Genomic DNA, 16,515 nt, shown 5'->3' with positions numbered 1-16,515 from the left:
GGTTGGTCCCATTAGGAGTTCAGGTTTATCCCATTAGCCCCTCGTGGAGCCCACTGCCTCAGTGGTGCCCTGAGTGTGGTCACTCGGCCTCCAGGAGGGTCTGGGTGAGTAGTTCTAGGAGTGATCAGGAACCTGATCGGACCTGGCTTGGAGCACACAGCATGTGTAAGCTTGGGAGTACACGAAGCCCAACCGTTTCGTTTCCTAACAGGAGAAAACAATGGAGGTGTTTCTCTGGCCAGAGGGAAATGGAGCCAACGTCTGTCAAGCAATTGCAAACACGTGTGGACTGAAAAAAAGGAACGCTGGTGAATGGTTAAGGTAAAAAGAGTCTTTGTTTTAGATGGTTTGAAACCACAGTAGGTTTGGTGAAACAAGGAACGTGGGCTTGTGCGGGAGAGGGAGAGAACACGCTCTTGTATGTTCACTGGTTTCCTAGGGATTCCTGTGCTTGCCGCCTTGTGGAGACATTCTTGCTGCGTGGTGGAGCAGTGCTTTCATTGCATTACTCTCTTGCTCAAGACCTCACTCCTGCCTGCCCTGTGAAGTCTGCCTTTTGCCACACCCTCAGGCCTAGGCTCTCTCCCAGACTTTTAACCTCCTTCTTTAATTTGATCCAATCCCACCTTTCCAGCCTCATCTCTGAATTCCTACCAACACCAGCGCTGCCTCTTCCAGGCAGTCTCCCAGCTCACACCACCCTCTTGCTCACTGCCATGCCCCACTCAGCCTGTTTGCCTCCCTACAGCGCCTCTCTCTTCCCCAAGTCAAACCATCCATCTTTCCTGATCTGGAACCCCCTCCCTGATTATACCATGTCACACCAGGCTCTATTTCCCCAGCTCCAATATTTGTAGGCTCCGCTGCTAATTTAGTGGCTAGATATACACTGTCTTGTGGTTTTTACTGATGAGCTCTCTAGCTGGCTCGTTCCATGGGAGAAAGAAGCTTGAGGTCAACCTCCTTTGGATTCTCCATGAGAGCCACTGGCTTAGGGTTGGTCGCAGGGACAATGAACGTACTGTGTCGTTGTTTGCTTGAGTAGAGATTGGGTACGTTAGGTATTGATGAACTGAATCGAGGGGTTCCCAGCTGTGTTCCAGGGAACACCAGCTGGGTATGGTGTTCATCGTTCTGACCACCACATATATGCCTCTTACCATCTTAGATGGTGTACTCACCCCAGGGGCAGCAGCTCCATCCTGCTACCAGTGCTGTTCTAAGTTAAAGACAACTGTTCAAACAGGGAAAGAGGGGACTTCCCTGGTGGTCCAGTGGTTAAGACTTTGCCTACCATTGCAGGGGGTGTGAGTTCGATTCCTGGTTGGGGAGCTGGGATCCCACATGCCTCGAGGCCAAAGAACCAAAACATTGAACAGAGGCAATGTTGTAGCAAATTCAATAAAGACCTTTTTAAAAAACAGGGCAGGAGAATGAAAGTGGAGTGTGGGGAGGGGGCGTTTTTATTATTCTTGCTCCTTAACTTTCAGTGCTTTGTCCCTTGAGGGGAGTATATAAAGAAACATGAGGAGTAAGTTAATTAAAACACGCTGAAAGGGGAGGAAAGAAGATGCACAAAGAGAAGGGAGTTAAAGAGAGTTTGACTTTCTTAGGGGGCCTGGCTTTTTTTCACTTGGCCATTTCCAGTCCATTCGTTGGGACCACACATGTGGTCCATTATCGTCTTATGTATTTAGCTGACCCTTCAGGTAACATCGCCTCTCTTACCCATGAACAAAGTCGGAATGCTCTCGCCGATATAGAAGGTGTGTGGGCTAATGGATGAGGACACAAACAGAAAGTTAAAAATCTGGGCACCCCAGAAACTGGTACTCTTTCTCGAGCAACTTTGTGTGTGTGTACATCTGCACACACCTTTGTTTGACAAGGACAAAATTGAAAACCACAATCAGTCATAAACAAAGATTGCTCTTGCCCCGCATTTTCTTTTGCATTGGTGAAGATGCATGAAAAACTATATTACTTTTGTTACGCAGATAACATGATAAATTCACAAATATTCAACATGTAGATAACAAAAAGAAAGCATTCACTTGGAATCACATTATCCAGACATAACCACGCTTACTCTTTTGCCAGGTGCGTTCCAGTTTTTTTGTTCCATGAATGTATATACACAGACATGTAAACTTATGAGTGGTATCACAATAAATATGTTATAAAGTTTTGCGCTCTTCAATATATTTTAATCCTATTTTCACATAATTAATCATCTATATCTTCATTTTTAAAAATTAATTTATTATTTATTTATTTATTTTTTTGGCTGCATCGGGTCTTTGTTGCTGCGTGCAGGCTTTCTCTAGTTGTGGTGAGCGGGGGCTACTCTTCGTTGCGGCGCACAGGCTTCTCATTGCCGTGGCTTCTCTTGTTGCGGAGCACGGGCTCTAGGCGCGCAGGCTTCAGTAGTTGTGGCACATGGGCTCAGTAGTTGTGGCTCGTGGGTTCTAGAGCGCAGGCTCAGTATTTGCGGCGCATGGGCTTAGTTGCTCCATGGCATGTGGGATCTTTCTGGACCAGGGATCGAACCCATGTCCCCTGCATTGGCAGGCGGATTCTTAACCACTGCACCACCAGGGAAGTCCCTATATCTTCATTTTTTTTTTTAAATGGTTTGCTGTTTTTTTGTTTGTTTGTTTTTAATTTATTTATTTTTTGTTTTATTTTATTTTTGGCTGCATTGGGTCTTCATTGCTGTTCGTGGGCTTTCTCTAGTTGCAGGGAGCAGGGGCTACTTCTCATTGTGGTGCGTGGGCTTCTCATGGCGGTGGCTTCTCCTGTTGCAGAGCATGGGCTCCAGGCACACAGGCTCAGTAGTTGTGGCACACGGGCTCAGTAGTTGTGACTCGTGGGCTCTAGAGCGCAGGCTCAGTAGCTGTGGTGCACTGGCTCAGTTGCTCCGCGGCATGTGGGATCTTCCCAGACCAGGGCTCGAACCCGTGTCCCCTGCATTGGCAGGCAGATTCTCAACCACTGCACCACCAGGGAAGCCCTAAATCTTCATTTTTAATGGCTAATAATGATTCCTTTGGAGGAACCATAATGTTTTAACCATTTTTGTCAATTGATAGTTTTTAGGATCATACATTTTTTTTCTATAAATAAAGCTTCAGTAAACACGCTTTACATACAGACGTCTTTGGATACTAGTGTGATGATCTTCTTAGGATTAAATCCTTACAAGCGGACTTACTAGGTCAGAGTATGCATTCTATTAAGAGTGAAGTAAGTCAGAAAGAGAAAAACAAATATAGTTTGTTAAAGCATACATGTGGAAGCTAGAAAACTGGTACAGATGAACTTGTTTGCAAGGCAGAAATAGAGACACAGACGTAGAGAACAAGGCTCGTGGGTTCTAGAGCGCAGGCTCAGTATTTGCGGCGCATGGGCTTAGTTGCTCCATGGCATGTGGGATCTTTCTGGACCAGGGATCGAACCCATGTCCCCTGCATTGGCAGGCGGATTCTTAACCACTGCACCACCAGGGAAGTCCCTATATCTTCATTTTTTTTTTTAAATGGTTTGCTGTTTTTTTGTTTGTTTGTTTTTAATTTATTTATTTTTTGTTTTATTTTATTTTTGGCTGCATTGGGTCTTCATTGCTGTTCGTGGGCTTTCTCTAGTTGCAGGGAGCAGGGGCTACTTCTCATTGTGGTGCGTGGGCTTCTCATGGCGGTGGCTTCTCCTGTTGCAGAGCATGGGCTCCAGGCACACAGGCTCAGTAGTTGTGGCACACGGGCTCAGTAGTTGTGACTCGTGGGCTCTAGAGCGCAGGCTCAGTAGCTGTGGTGCACTGGCTCAGTTGCTCCGCGGCATGTGGGATCTTCCCAGACCAGGGCTCGAACCCGTGTCCCCTGCATTGGCAGGCAGATTCTCAACCACTGCACCACCAGGGAAGCCCTAAATCTTCATTTTTAATGGCTAATAATGATTCCTTTGGAGGAACCATAATGTTTTAACCATTTTTGTCAATTGATAGTTTTTAGGATCATACATTTTTTTTCTATAAATAAAGCTTCAGTAAACACGCTTTACATACAGACGTCTTTGGATACTAGTGTGATGATCTTCTTAGGATTAAATCCTTACAAGCGGACTTACTAGGTCAGAGTATGCATTCTATTAAGAGTGAAGTAAGTCAGAAAGAGAAAAACAAATATAGTTTGTTAAAGCATACATGTGGAAGCTAGAAAACTGGTACAGATGAACTTGTTTGCAAGGCAGAAATAGAGACACAGACGTAGAGAACAAACATATAGACACCAAGGGGGGAAAGGCAGGGTCGGATGAATTGGGAGATTGGGACTGACATATAGACACTAATATGTATCAAACGGATAGCTAATGAGAACCTGCTGTATAGCACAGGGAACTCTACTTAATGCTCTGTGGTGACCTAAATGGGAAGGAAATCCAGAAAAGAGGGGATATATGTATACCTATAGCTGATTCACTTTGCTGTACAGCAGAAACTTACACAACACTGTAAAGCAACTATACCCCAATAAAAATAATAATAATAAAAAATTAATAAATAAATGTAAAAAAAAAAGAGTTGTCCTATAGATTGCCAAAATGCTCTCTGTAAGTGTCCATTCCTAAGATTCTTGCCAACAATAAACGATTCCTCTTTAATCTGATACATTCTTACTGTATCTGACACATTCTTACTTTGATACAAACTAATGTTTTTATAGCAGTAACAACTAGATCCAAGTTCACAGAATAGCCCAGTGTTGGTTTGCAGTCGCAAGAGAGAAACCTGTGACAGGCATCACCCTCTTGAGACAGTGCAGAAGGGTGCAGAGCTGTGGGAATCAGTGTCTGGTTTGTGCTTCTGTGCCCTGAGGAACAGCTTCTCCATAGGACATGCTCTGGACATAACGAAGCGGCCGGCCACATTTAAGCCACAACCCAGCATACCTGCTCTGCAGTATTTTGCTTCCAACTGTCCATTCTTTTTTTTTTTTTTTTTTGCGGTACGCGGGCCTCTCACTGTTGCGGCCTCTCCCGTTGCGGAGCACAGGCTCCGGACGCGCAGGCTCAGCGGCCATGGCTCACGGGCCCAGCCGCTCCGCGGCATGTGGGATCCTCCCGGACCGGGGCACGAACCCGTGTCTCCTGCATCGGCAGGCGGACCCTCAACCACTGCGCCACCAGGGAAGCCTAAGCATTGTTCTTAATGAAAGAAATTTATAACAGAAGGGTTGCTTTTTTCTTTCTTTGTTGTTAGCAACTCTTAAAAAGCAACTCCATCGAGACTATCTAAGTAGAATTAAGTTACCCCTGACAGCCTGGGGAATTGCCACCTCCAACACAGATGGTTGCCCGAGTTAATGCTGGGCAAGGGACAAGGGAGAGAGAGTGACCTTGCGGGAAGGACAAGTGAGTCTCCTTGTCACGGGTTTCAGGAAAGCGACATGACTGCTCTGCGTGTTTCAGATCCATTCCTCAGTCCGCACTTGTGGTCCACTGGTAAACCAGCTCTCCAAAGGGCAAAGTGAGCCTGATTTGTAGCGTTTGCTGGTTTCCACGGCAGATTTCAAGTTACTAACAGTTTAATGACCGGCTCACCAGGCTCCTGACTATTTAGCCATCAGCTCTTTCATCACGAAGGTCTCAGTGGTTGCTTTTACAATCAAATTTTCTTTTAAAGCTGCTATTCCTCACCCCATCTCACCTGTTTATTATGATGGGCACACTGGAGGAATTGCCTCTCAATATTAGGTATATGTTGGACACCCCATGAAATCGTTTTGTGATCATGGCAGTGGACCACTAACACCTGTGTGAGATGTAAGGCTACATCATCTCTTCTGTATTTGATGGTGAATGACACTGGGCTGTAACTAGATGCTCATGAGAGGTTTTAGGCAGGCCCACAGTTCTTTGTTAAGAAAAATGGGGGTCCTGCTGCTTTGGGAGCAGTGGCTTTTCTTTGAGAAAGAGAATATATGTCAGACCCCTTAATTTTCCCACTGGTGTTTCAATTCTGGCATCAGGTAACTAAAGAATAGGGAACTCTTTCTATCTAGCAATGCAGACAATATGAAAGAAAATGCTTGTGAGGTCACACACACACATCCTTTTCCAGATCACGGTGTCTCAAAGTTTAGTGGCATGAGAACCACCGAGGGAGCTTCAACAATGATGATTTCTACCCTCTCCTCTCAATAGTCTGATTCAGTAGGTCTGCGTCCGTCCCAGAATCTACATTTTATCAGCACTTCAGCTGAATGTGAAGCAGGTTCTGGGGAGGTGGGGTGGGGGTGAGGGGTACATACTTGGAGGCCCTGGTCTCGCCTCCTTTAACTCTCACCCTTGTGCTAAGGTTGGCCATCAGACACAAGTATGGTCAGACCTGTAGACTCCTCCTCACTCAGCTGCAAATCAATATTCCATGCCGTTGCCTTTTATCAAAGGCCAATTACAAGAACCAGTCACATGAAGTAAATGTATGTTTCTGTTCATACTTAGATTTAATAATAAATTCCTTTTAGAGTTTAATTTTAGTGGGGGAAAACATCTTCTTTCTTCAGTATCTGAAGAGGGAGCCATCACATTTTTTTAGCCCCTAAGAGGTCAGAATGGACTAAATTTAGAGTTTAATAACAATACTTGCCCACCCTGGGCTCTTGGTATAACTACGACTGCCTTTTTCTCCATAGTTTCTGGTGTCTTAGCTTTTATTGTAAGGTGCCTTAAGTCCTTTTTGGAAGTACACAATTTGTAACAAAGGAAAAAATAGATGAAACAGAGAGAGATCTGTTATATATCATCATACTAACAAGGGACATAATTTATCTCTCGGTATATCCAAAGCTGTAGCCTAGTAAAGGACTTCATAACACAGTTTTCCCACTGTTTCTTTTGTCTTTTAACTTCAAGTTCCCTTCCATCCTACCTTCATCAGCACAGGGCTGACCATACCACCAATAAAGCCATCAACACTGTCATGGACTGAATGCTTATGCCCCCCTACATTCACAAGTGGAAGCCCTGACTCCCAATAGGATGGTAGTTGGAGGTGGAACCTGTGGGAGGTAATGAGGTGAGGTCATGAAGGTGGGTTAGACTGAGTTAGAAGGAGGGTTAGATGAGGTCATGAGGGTGGGGCCCTCATGGTGCAGTTGGTGGCCTTACAAGAAGAGGAAGGACTGGGGGCTGGATGGGGGGTGGGAGAAAGAGAGAGAGAGAGAGAGATCTCCACCTACATACACCTAGGAAAGGTCATGTGAGGAGACAGTGAGAAGGTGGTCATCTGCAAGCCAGGAGGAGAGCTCTCATACAGAACCTAAGCGGCCCCCACCTTGGTCTTGGACTTCCCAGCTTCTAAAACTGTGGGAAGTACATGTCTGTTGTTTAAGCCACCCAGTCAGTGGTGTTTTGTGATGGCAGCCTGAGCTAAAACAAACAGCATCTATGGGCACCTACTGTAGACCCAGTGCTCTTTGTCTGACAAGGGGAAAGATAGGGTAGATTTCTAAACCTGGGCAAGTCTAACTTTTACACTCCCTACTCACAATGTGACTGGTCTCTGTGGCTTTTTCTGACAAATGCAGTTTCCTAGGTGTGCAAATGTGCCAGGAGAAAGTGCAATCCTTCCTCACACAAAGAAGAGCCACCAAATTCCGCCCAGCTCATGAGCTCAGTGACTATCACCTCGTTCTCATGGGGGTGGGCGAACTCCTCTGTAGACCCCTAGCAAGACGCCATGAGTCTGAAGTGCCCTGTGAAATGCTGCCCACCTCATTGGCATGGTCAAAGCTCTGAGCTATTTCCCAGCAAAGAGTCCCTTTCAACTTTGAGTCATCCAAGTTTTCTCAGCCAATCTGACAAGAGGGCCCCTCCCTTTTAATTTTTTTCATTTTGAATAATGTCTGTTAGAAATCGGCAAAGGGCTGTGCTCAAGACCTGCCTCCCGTGAGCGCCGGTAATGGCCCTCTCGTCTTAGAGGGGCTCCGTTTTACAAGCTGACACCGACGTCAGCTGACCCTCTGTCTTCCCTGAAAGAGAAAGCTTCACCACTGAAAGAAGTGCTTGTTTTGTTTTTGAGTCAAATAGAGATGATTCTAGAACTATAAGGCAATTATCATGAGGCCAGCTGTGGTATCTTAAAAAAGGCCAGAGTGGTCTACTGGTGGAAGATATCTTAAAAAACAAAATGGTTGGAAGGAAGTGTTAGAGATCTAAAAGTCTGAAAGGGAGGATGGGAAATGAGGAGTTGTTGTTTAATGGGTATAGAGTTTCAGTCTTGCAAGATGAAAATGTTCTGGAGATTTGTCGCACTACAATGTGAATTTATCTCACGCTACTGAACTGTGCACTTAAAAATGGTTAAGATGGTCAATTTCATGTTATGTGTTTTTCTAGTTGTTGTTGTTTTTTTTTTTAACCACATTACAAAAGAAAAAAAAGTCTGAGAAAGGTAAGGGAGGAAGGATGGGGGAGGGGAACACGTATCTGGAAAGTGAATGCTTAAAATGAAGTATTATAATAGAGTTACCTGTATCCAGAATATAATGATACCAATAGCATCTCTCTCTCTCTCTCATTTGTGTTTTTTTCTCTGTGTCCTTTTTTCTCTCATCATTTTGATCTGTAGAACCAACTGGAAGACTAGACAAAGTAAGGTGGCCAGACAGCAGTGCGGTCATGGTCATTTTGGCTACTACATTTTCAGGAGACCAAGGGCTACCTGCCTTTTTTCTGCTGGTCCTCAAAGCATCTCAAGTAGCTTGAGAATTCTTGATTCCTCCAACATTAAGTCACTGCTTCAGGCCTAAAGTTAATGGATGTGGAAAAATTAATTCATTAATTCACACGCTGGGTCAGAGCCAGGTCTTTGTTTATGCTGAATTGCGCTTTGGATTCAGAAGTTCTGCCAAAAAAAACCTGTGACAATGCCATCCGATGTGAGATTGGGACAATTAATCAGAAACAAGCTTTTCTGTACTGTTTCTAGACTCCACCAGTGAGCATGAGAATGGGTCTTTTCCTTCACACAAAGCTGAAAACACTAGGTGTCTGATGAGATTTGAGCCAAAGGCAATAATAATTAATTATTATTAATTATAATAAGTAACATTTTACAGCATGTTTGACATTTTACAAGTTATTCTGTCTAAATCATTTCATGTGGTCCTGACAAAACCACTGAAGGTGAGTGCTAGTATCCTCCTGTTGGGTTCAGAAAGGGTATGTGCTTGTCCAAGAACACATAGTTAGTAATCTGTTTAAAGTTACAGAAGCAGAGAAGGAGTTAAGATTTGAACACTGTGTTTTCAACAGTCTGGGGCAGGAGGTGGCTTGGTGCTCACAGATACTGTAGAGCTGTATTGGTAAAACGAAGAAGAATTTGCTTATGGAAGGGACCCACATATAAACCCTACTTGGGTTCTGACTTCTTGTTTGACCTCACTAATCCATCACGTTCGACCGGTCTCGAGGGTCTCACCAGGCCACGTGGGCTACTAACTACAACCCAGTTGTAAATGTGGTTGAAATCCTAAGGAATGGAGAACAATTTCTGTAATTCTGATAAGAGTTCATCTTCCCAGAAGGAGGGCTAGCACAGAGGGAGTACTTCTCTTTGGTCCCAGCCTGCAAAGGCACGCAGTGCATGCTGCCCCCTCCTTACTGAGAGGGCCTCCCAGATCCCAAGGTGGAAGGTCAGTGATGTAGGTGATACAGATGGGCTTTAACCTGTGAGCCAGCTTAGCTACATGGGGTCCACGGTGAGAAGCAGCTGGATTTCCAGCCATTCTGGTGATGGAGGTGGGCTGTGTGTAAACAAGAACCTCCCAAAGGTGGCTCTGCTGTCAGTCTAGGGGGGCAAGGAGCAGGCTGCAGGGGCAAGGGGTGACCACATAGCTCATCACCGAAGACTTCAATCTCTTCTGCCTCTGGGTATTTCCTCTTTCCTCATTCCTGCTCTAGTAGGAAAGAGAAAGGTAGATTTATTCCCCAAACCCTGTTCTTGTGAGAGTGACCTTAGGTGATAAATGTAATGACTACAAACCTCAGTCTCCCCATTTGTAATCCTTCCTTAGCATGACATACACAGAGCCTTGTAATCTGTCATCATCTTCTTTTTTTTTTTTGCGGTACACGGGCCTCTCACTGTTGTGGCCTCTCCCGTCGTGGAGCACAGGCTCCGGACACGCAGGCTCAGCAGCCATGGCTCACGGGCCCAGCCGCTCTGCGGCATGTGGGATCTTCCCGGACCGGGGCACGAACCCGTGTCCCCTGCATCGGCAGGCGGACTCTCAACCACTGCGCCACCAGGGAAGCCCTATCATCTTCTTTTTTACTCTCATCTCTTACAATGTCCCCCCAACACATTATACATGGTCACAGTAAGCTACAGATGGGATGTCTGTGTCCCTCCAAAATTCATATGTTGAAACCTAACCCCCAATGTAATGGTGTTAGAAGATTGGGTCCTTGTGAGGTGATTAGGTCATGAGGGTGGAGCCCTCATGATGGGATTAGTGCCCTTATAAGAGACCCCAGAGAACTTCCTTGCCCCTCTACCACGTGGGGACAGAGTGAGAAGATGGCCATCTGTGAACCAGGAAGTGGGTCCTCACCAGACACAGAATCTGCTGGATCCCTGGTCTTGAACTTCTAGCCTCCAGAACTGTGAGAAGTAAATTTCTGTTGTTAAGCTGCCCAGTCCATGTTATTCTGTTGTAACAGCCTGAATGGACTAAGGCAGTAGACATTTGAGGTTCCCCCCAGTGTCATGCTCATTCTCATCTTTGTTCTTTGCTCTTGATGTTCCCTCTGCCTGGAATGTTGCCATCCTAACCCCCGCCTATAGGATTCTCACTTACCTCTTATTTATTCTTTTTTTGGCTGCATTGGGTCTTCGTTGCTGCGCACGGGCTTTCTCTAGTTGAGGCGAGCAGGGGCTACTCTTCATTGCGTTGCGCGGGCTGCTCACTGCAGTGGCTTCTCTTGTTGCGGAGCACAGCCTCTAGGTGCACAGGTTTCAGTAGTTGTGTCACGTGGGCTCAGTAGCTGTGGCTCGTGGGCTCTAGAGCACAGGCTCAGTAGTTGTGGTGCATGGGCTTAGTTGCTCTGCGGCATGTGGGATCTTCCCGGACCAGGGCTTCAACCATGTCCCCTGCATTGGCAGGCAGATTCTTAACCACTGTGCTACTAGGGAAGCCCCTCACTTATTTTTTTTTTTTTTTCGTGGTACGCGGGCCTCTCACTGTTGTGGCCTCTCCCGTTGCGGAGCACAGGCTCCGGAAGCACAGGCTCAGCTGCCGTGGCTCACGGGCCCAGCCACTCCGCGGCATGTGGGATCCTCCCGGACCGGGGCACGAACCCGTGTCCCCTGCATCAGCAGGTAGACTCGCAACCACTGCGCCACCAGGGAAGCCCCCCTCACTTACTTTTTAAGACCTGTTCGAAAGTTCTCACTCCTCTGTGCTCCCACAGAACTTGGCATATACTCATATTACAGTACCCATACAAATTTCCCCTGATTATTTTCCCCACCCCTAATCGTGGGCTCTGTATTTGTCAGCCCCCTAGTACACTTCCTGCACACAGTAGGTACTCAGTACCATCTGCTGCATGGAATTGATAAGATGCAGCTTAGGGCTTCTGCTGAAAGCTCCAGTGGGAGAGCAGTATCAGAAATGTGTCCTAAGAGAGGCAGTCATCAACGTCTGCAGCCTCCCTTCAGGACCGCTCTTTCACTGCCCTTGAAGGAGGGTAAGTAGCCAATTTACTTTTAGAGGAGGGTCCTTCTAAGTACAACGTGCTCTAGAATGTTCCAGCGCTATCGGGCTTGGTGGTGAAGAGGACGGGCACCCGGCAGCACAAAGCACTGGGCTGAATCAGGGCAGCCTGCCGTCTCCAGGGGCAGCCCCTTCAGGATATTTCTGCCCCTCCCAAAGGGACACTACTCTCTTTGGAAGGCTCCAAACCTTAAACTTGGTCTGCATCAGACTTCATCAAGGGGCGTTTGGTCTTCAGAGAGGGGTTGCACTGCGTGGAGGCACCAGGAGGAAATGTGGAGCTTTTAAAGGTGGTGGCAGGACCATCTCCTTTCAGTGTTCAGAGGTTCTGTCAGAGAAGGCTGGGGAAGCTGAGATGAAAGGAAATGGTCTCATTTCTGTCCCATCTCAGGCACCTGAGCATCTTTCATACCCATGGTTGACTCTCAGGTGAAGAGAAGAGAAATTCTCCTAACGTTCTATTTTTAGCTCTCATGTTATTACCCCCACCCTCATTCCCAAGAAGGCTGGCACAGCCCTTCATCGGAACAAGCCATAGGATGACTCGTTTGCTGTGAAACCTTCAGCATTCAGTGTGGTCCCTCGTCCATAATAAAGACTCAATAAATGTTGAGTAGATAAATGGATGAATTATCTACTCAAAAATCCAACTAAACAGTATGCCCAGTGGATCCATTTGGACAACTTCTTGAAGGATCAAAGCAAATACAATTTTAAGCAAGTAAGCCTCTTGTTTGTTTTATTAATAAGACTAATCCTAGGAAGTTTTTAAAATTAAGGTGTGTATTATTTTACTGTATTCATTAGAATAGCTTGGGTCCCAAGTACAGAATTTAGATCCTTGAGGGCAAGGATTACACCTTATTATTGCCCCTTCCTCAACCAAATGCTAGCTGATGATGCTATGAAGTGATTAGATAGAGTAATCTTGAGATGTTGAATATTTAAATACAAATTTTCTTTAACAAAAGATTTTTATTTATTAATTATATTACATTTAATATAGAGTATTTTGCCAATAGAAATGATCCTAAATGAACTTGGTGCATATTTGATATGCTCTTTCTACTGGGAAAAAAAACCTTTTGTTAGTACTATACATAGAAATTTTGGTGCACTTATGCCTGCAAAATCAGTTGTAGATTTTGTAAAGTGCATCTAAGAACGGAGAACTCTTCTTAAGAAAAAGAAACAGCCTGCAAAAGGTAGAGATTTTATTGTCCAACATATAGTAATGTGCCTCGAGAAAATTCTCTGATTTATGATGGGGTGTTCCGACTGAGTGCCAGGGCGCTTCCCTGACAAATGTTCTTATGATGTTAAGTAGGAAAAAGTTTCCTGACTTGAGTTTAATTTGATTCTCAAGGATTTAAAGATGTTTTCTTTGCAACCATGGCAATGGACAAAACTGGAAACTATTAAGAGGCAAATTAAACTCGAAAAGAGTAATGATATATTCATTAGGAGCAAAATATATCCATTTGTCAACATTTGAATCCCCTCAGAATCTGTAGTTTTGGGACTGCAATCCCCACAGCAAAGTCTTTGACTTTGGAGGAACTTTGACTGGAAAGGGCACCTCTGTTTCTAAGCGGAACTTGACTTTGAAATAAGTTGTTGTAGCCAGTGAAGAAGATTCTGTCTCTGTTCCAGGGTGATGATGTTTCAATGAATCACAGTGTTTACAGCCAATAAACTCTTCCTAACACTCCAAGTGCTCAGCACTTGCTTGGTGTTCAATGAATAATTGCTAACTTAGGTAAACCAGATGTCCTGTGTGACATCAAAAAAAGCTAGGATTTTTACTTTCTTAACTTTTTGGATTTCACCCTTTTTAGTCTCAATGTATCTGATGCTCCTTTGTCATTACCCTCTCTCTCTTCTTTGATCAGTGAGATTCTTGCTGACACTAAACTCCAAGGGGTCGGCTGAGCCTGGTTCTTCGGCTTCCCCTTCAGTTGATGGGACTTTTCCTCCATGCTCAGATGCTCTTGCCCATCTCTCCACCCCAACTCCATTCAACTTTTCTTGGCTGAACTTTCCAGCCCTGATTGCTAAAAAAAATCGTGGTGAACACCCATAGCTGTCCCTTTCTACCTCTGTCCCAGCAGTGGTTCAGCATTGACCAGCTTTATATCTTGTCTCTTAATATAGCAATAATTGATGATTATTCCCTTGAAAAGCCTGTGATATGAAAGTTTCTTCCTTCCTGAATTGTCTTCGTAAGTAGAAGTAGACCCAGTTTTCACAAGCACAAGAGATTTCAGTGTCCACTTCCCACTTCACAGTTTACCCACCTGTGGCCTCGGCATAGTTCCCACTGCTTTTGATACTGCAAACGGACCTAGGAACTAATGAGACAGAGTGGCACTGTGCAGAGAATGTTCTAGTAAAGAAGAGGGCAAAATAGACCCCTTCCCAAGAGACGCTGCATATATGCTCTAGGGGATGAACATTTCTCGGAGAGTGAGACGAGGATGGTCATTGAGGCTCATATTTTCAGCCTTTTTCTCTTACGGTGCGTGAAGGTTGTTGGCCTTTCTCTTGACATGAAAATTACTGAGAAACATTCTTCTTACAAAGGCTACTCACATTTTCTGAGCAGGGCACTGGAAGGGAGGCAACGGAAGAGATGTAATGGTAGGAAAATGGAGTGAGCCCAGTGGTGTTCAATGAGTTCCTTTGTCCCAGTTTCCTCATGAACAGACTAGAGGTGATAGTGATCACATTAATAATTTGCTTAAAGCCATGTTAGGGGGAGTAAGAGACGGTGCATGTAAATCTTGTCACACCCTGCCTGGAACATACTAGGTGCTCAGTGAACAGCTGCCTTTGGAGCTGGTTCCCCCAAGTCCTTTCTCTTTGCCATGGGGCTCTTGTGCAATTCCTCACTCTTTTTGGAGGCTGAAATTCCCCACTGTGCCTGGGTATCCTACTTTGAGACCTCATAGCCTTCATGGTAAGAATAATGACAGCTAATGTTAATTGAACACCTGTTATGTACCAGGTATGATCTAAATGCTTTATAAGCATTCACTTACTTCATCCTTGCAACTATGCAACAAGACAGAAGTATTATTATTTCTAATTTACATATGAGAAACTGAGGCAGGGGATGCTTTATTTGGCTGTCTAGCTGTCGCAGCTAAGAAAGTAAGCCATTGGCCTCCGGGGTCAGGCTTTGGGGTACCCCTCCAGTGCCACCTTTAACTGTGGAGTCTTTCAGGGAGCTGATCAGAAAAAAAAAATCTAACAACTATTTGTACCACCTCTTTTTGAGAAACGTGTGTTTTGAGTTCTAAAAGCCAACTTATCCATGAACTTTTGGAATGACATTTCTTTGTCAAGTCCAGGCTGCTGGTAATGGGGTAGGGAGTGGGGCCCCTGGCTGTCTGTTTGGGGTGAGCTGTGTTGAAAGGTAGTCATCCCCGCCCTCACCCAGAACTTTAACTCAGATGCTCATTTTCTACATATCCGGGGTGTCATTCTTCTAAGTCAGTGGGTCTGGCAGGCTTCCAGCAATGACTTTATGCTTTTGGACAATCCACATGGACTGGCCTAGTTTCCAGTAGCTTCCTACACATAACTCTCCAGAGACAGCCATGCTGTTTCAGGTGCTGGCTCCCGTGGGGGAGGTCTCATTTACAGAATGGATCTTTGGGTTATCAAATATTTTAACTATTACTTGTCACTTGCAGGAATACATTTTCTAGGCTCTTTTCACATGTTAGCAGCAGGAAGATGGACTAGCGATCTCCTCTTTTCTGTCTCTTTTCTGTTTAGTTCCTGTTTTTTTAACTTTTTTTCGGAGTCTAGTTGTTTACCATGTTGTGTTAGTTTCAGGTGTACAGAAAAGTGAATCAGTTATACATATACGTATATCCACTCTTTTTTAGATTCTGTTCCCATGTAGGTCATTACAGAGTATTGAGTAGAGTTCTCTGTGCTATATAGTAGGTCCTTACTAGTTACCTATTTTTGTTTAGTGCCTATTTAGAAGGAATTCTTTATTGTTGATGATTATAATAGCTCTTATTTCATGAGTCTCTTCTGTCTCCTGGGAAGTGCGCCCAGCTCTTTTTATACATTTTCCCCAGTTTCACAGATGATATAACTAAGGCTCAGAGAAGTTCAGCCATAGGCAGAGCTGAGGTTGAAACCCAGTTCTATCTAGCACCAAAGCCTATTTTCCTAACCACTAGGCTCTCTTGACTATAGCTGCCTTGCAGTCCTTTACAGGGATAAACGGGGTGCCTGTAGGGCTAATCCAAATAACAAACAACTTTAAAAAATTCCTGTTTGCTATGGAATCCATTATTCGTGGGATTTACTTGTCTTCTTCAGGCTAATATGGAAAATTAATTTGCATTTTGCGAGGGTATAGCAGTTCAGGGTGTGGAGGGTTGAGACTGCAGCTTGGAAGCCTGAGAATCAAGAGGAAAAAAAACAGATTGAGGTTAAAAATTAGCGTCCTGGTACCAGCAAACAGTGGCTGTAGAAGTAGGTAACCAAGGTTGGTGGGCCCTGTGCCTGAGTTTTATGGTACGTTATAAAATGATGAATTTCAATCTGTAATGCATTTTCATTAAGTTCAGACACTTCTAATTTGGAATTCACAATGACTGGGCTGCAGCTGAGTTGAAGCTTTCCTGTGTTTACTTAGCCAAACAATTTCGTTAAAGATCATACACACGGGGCTTCCCTGGTGGCGCAGTGGTTGAGAGTCCGCCTGCCGATG

This window comes from Physeter macrocephalus, chromosome 11, assembly GCF_002837175.3.
Source record: "Physeter macrocephalus isolate SW-GA chromosome 11, ASM283717v5, whole genome shotgun sequence".
Lineage (NCBI taxonomy): Eukaryota > Metazoa > Chordata > Mammalia > Artiodactyla > Physeteridae > Physeter > Physeter macrocephalus.
This window is presented reverse-complemented; position numbering follows the sequence as displayed.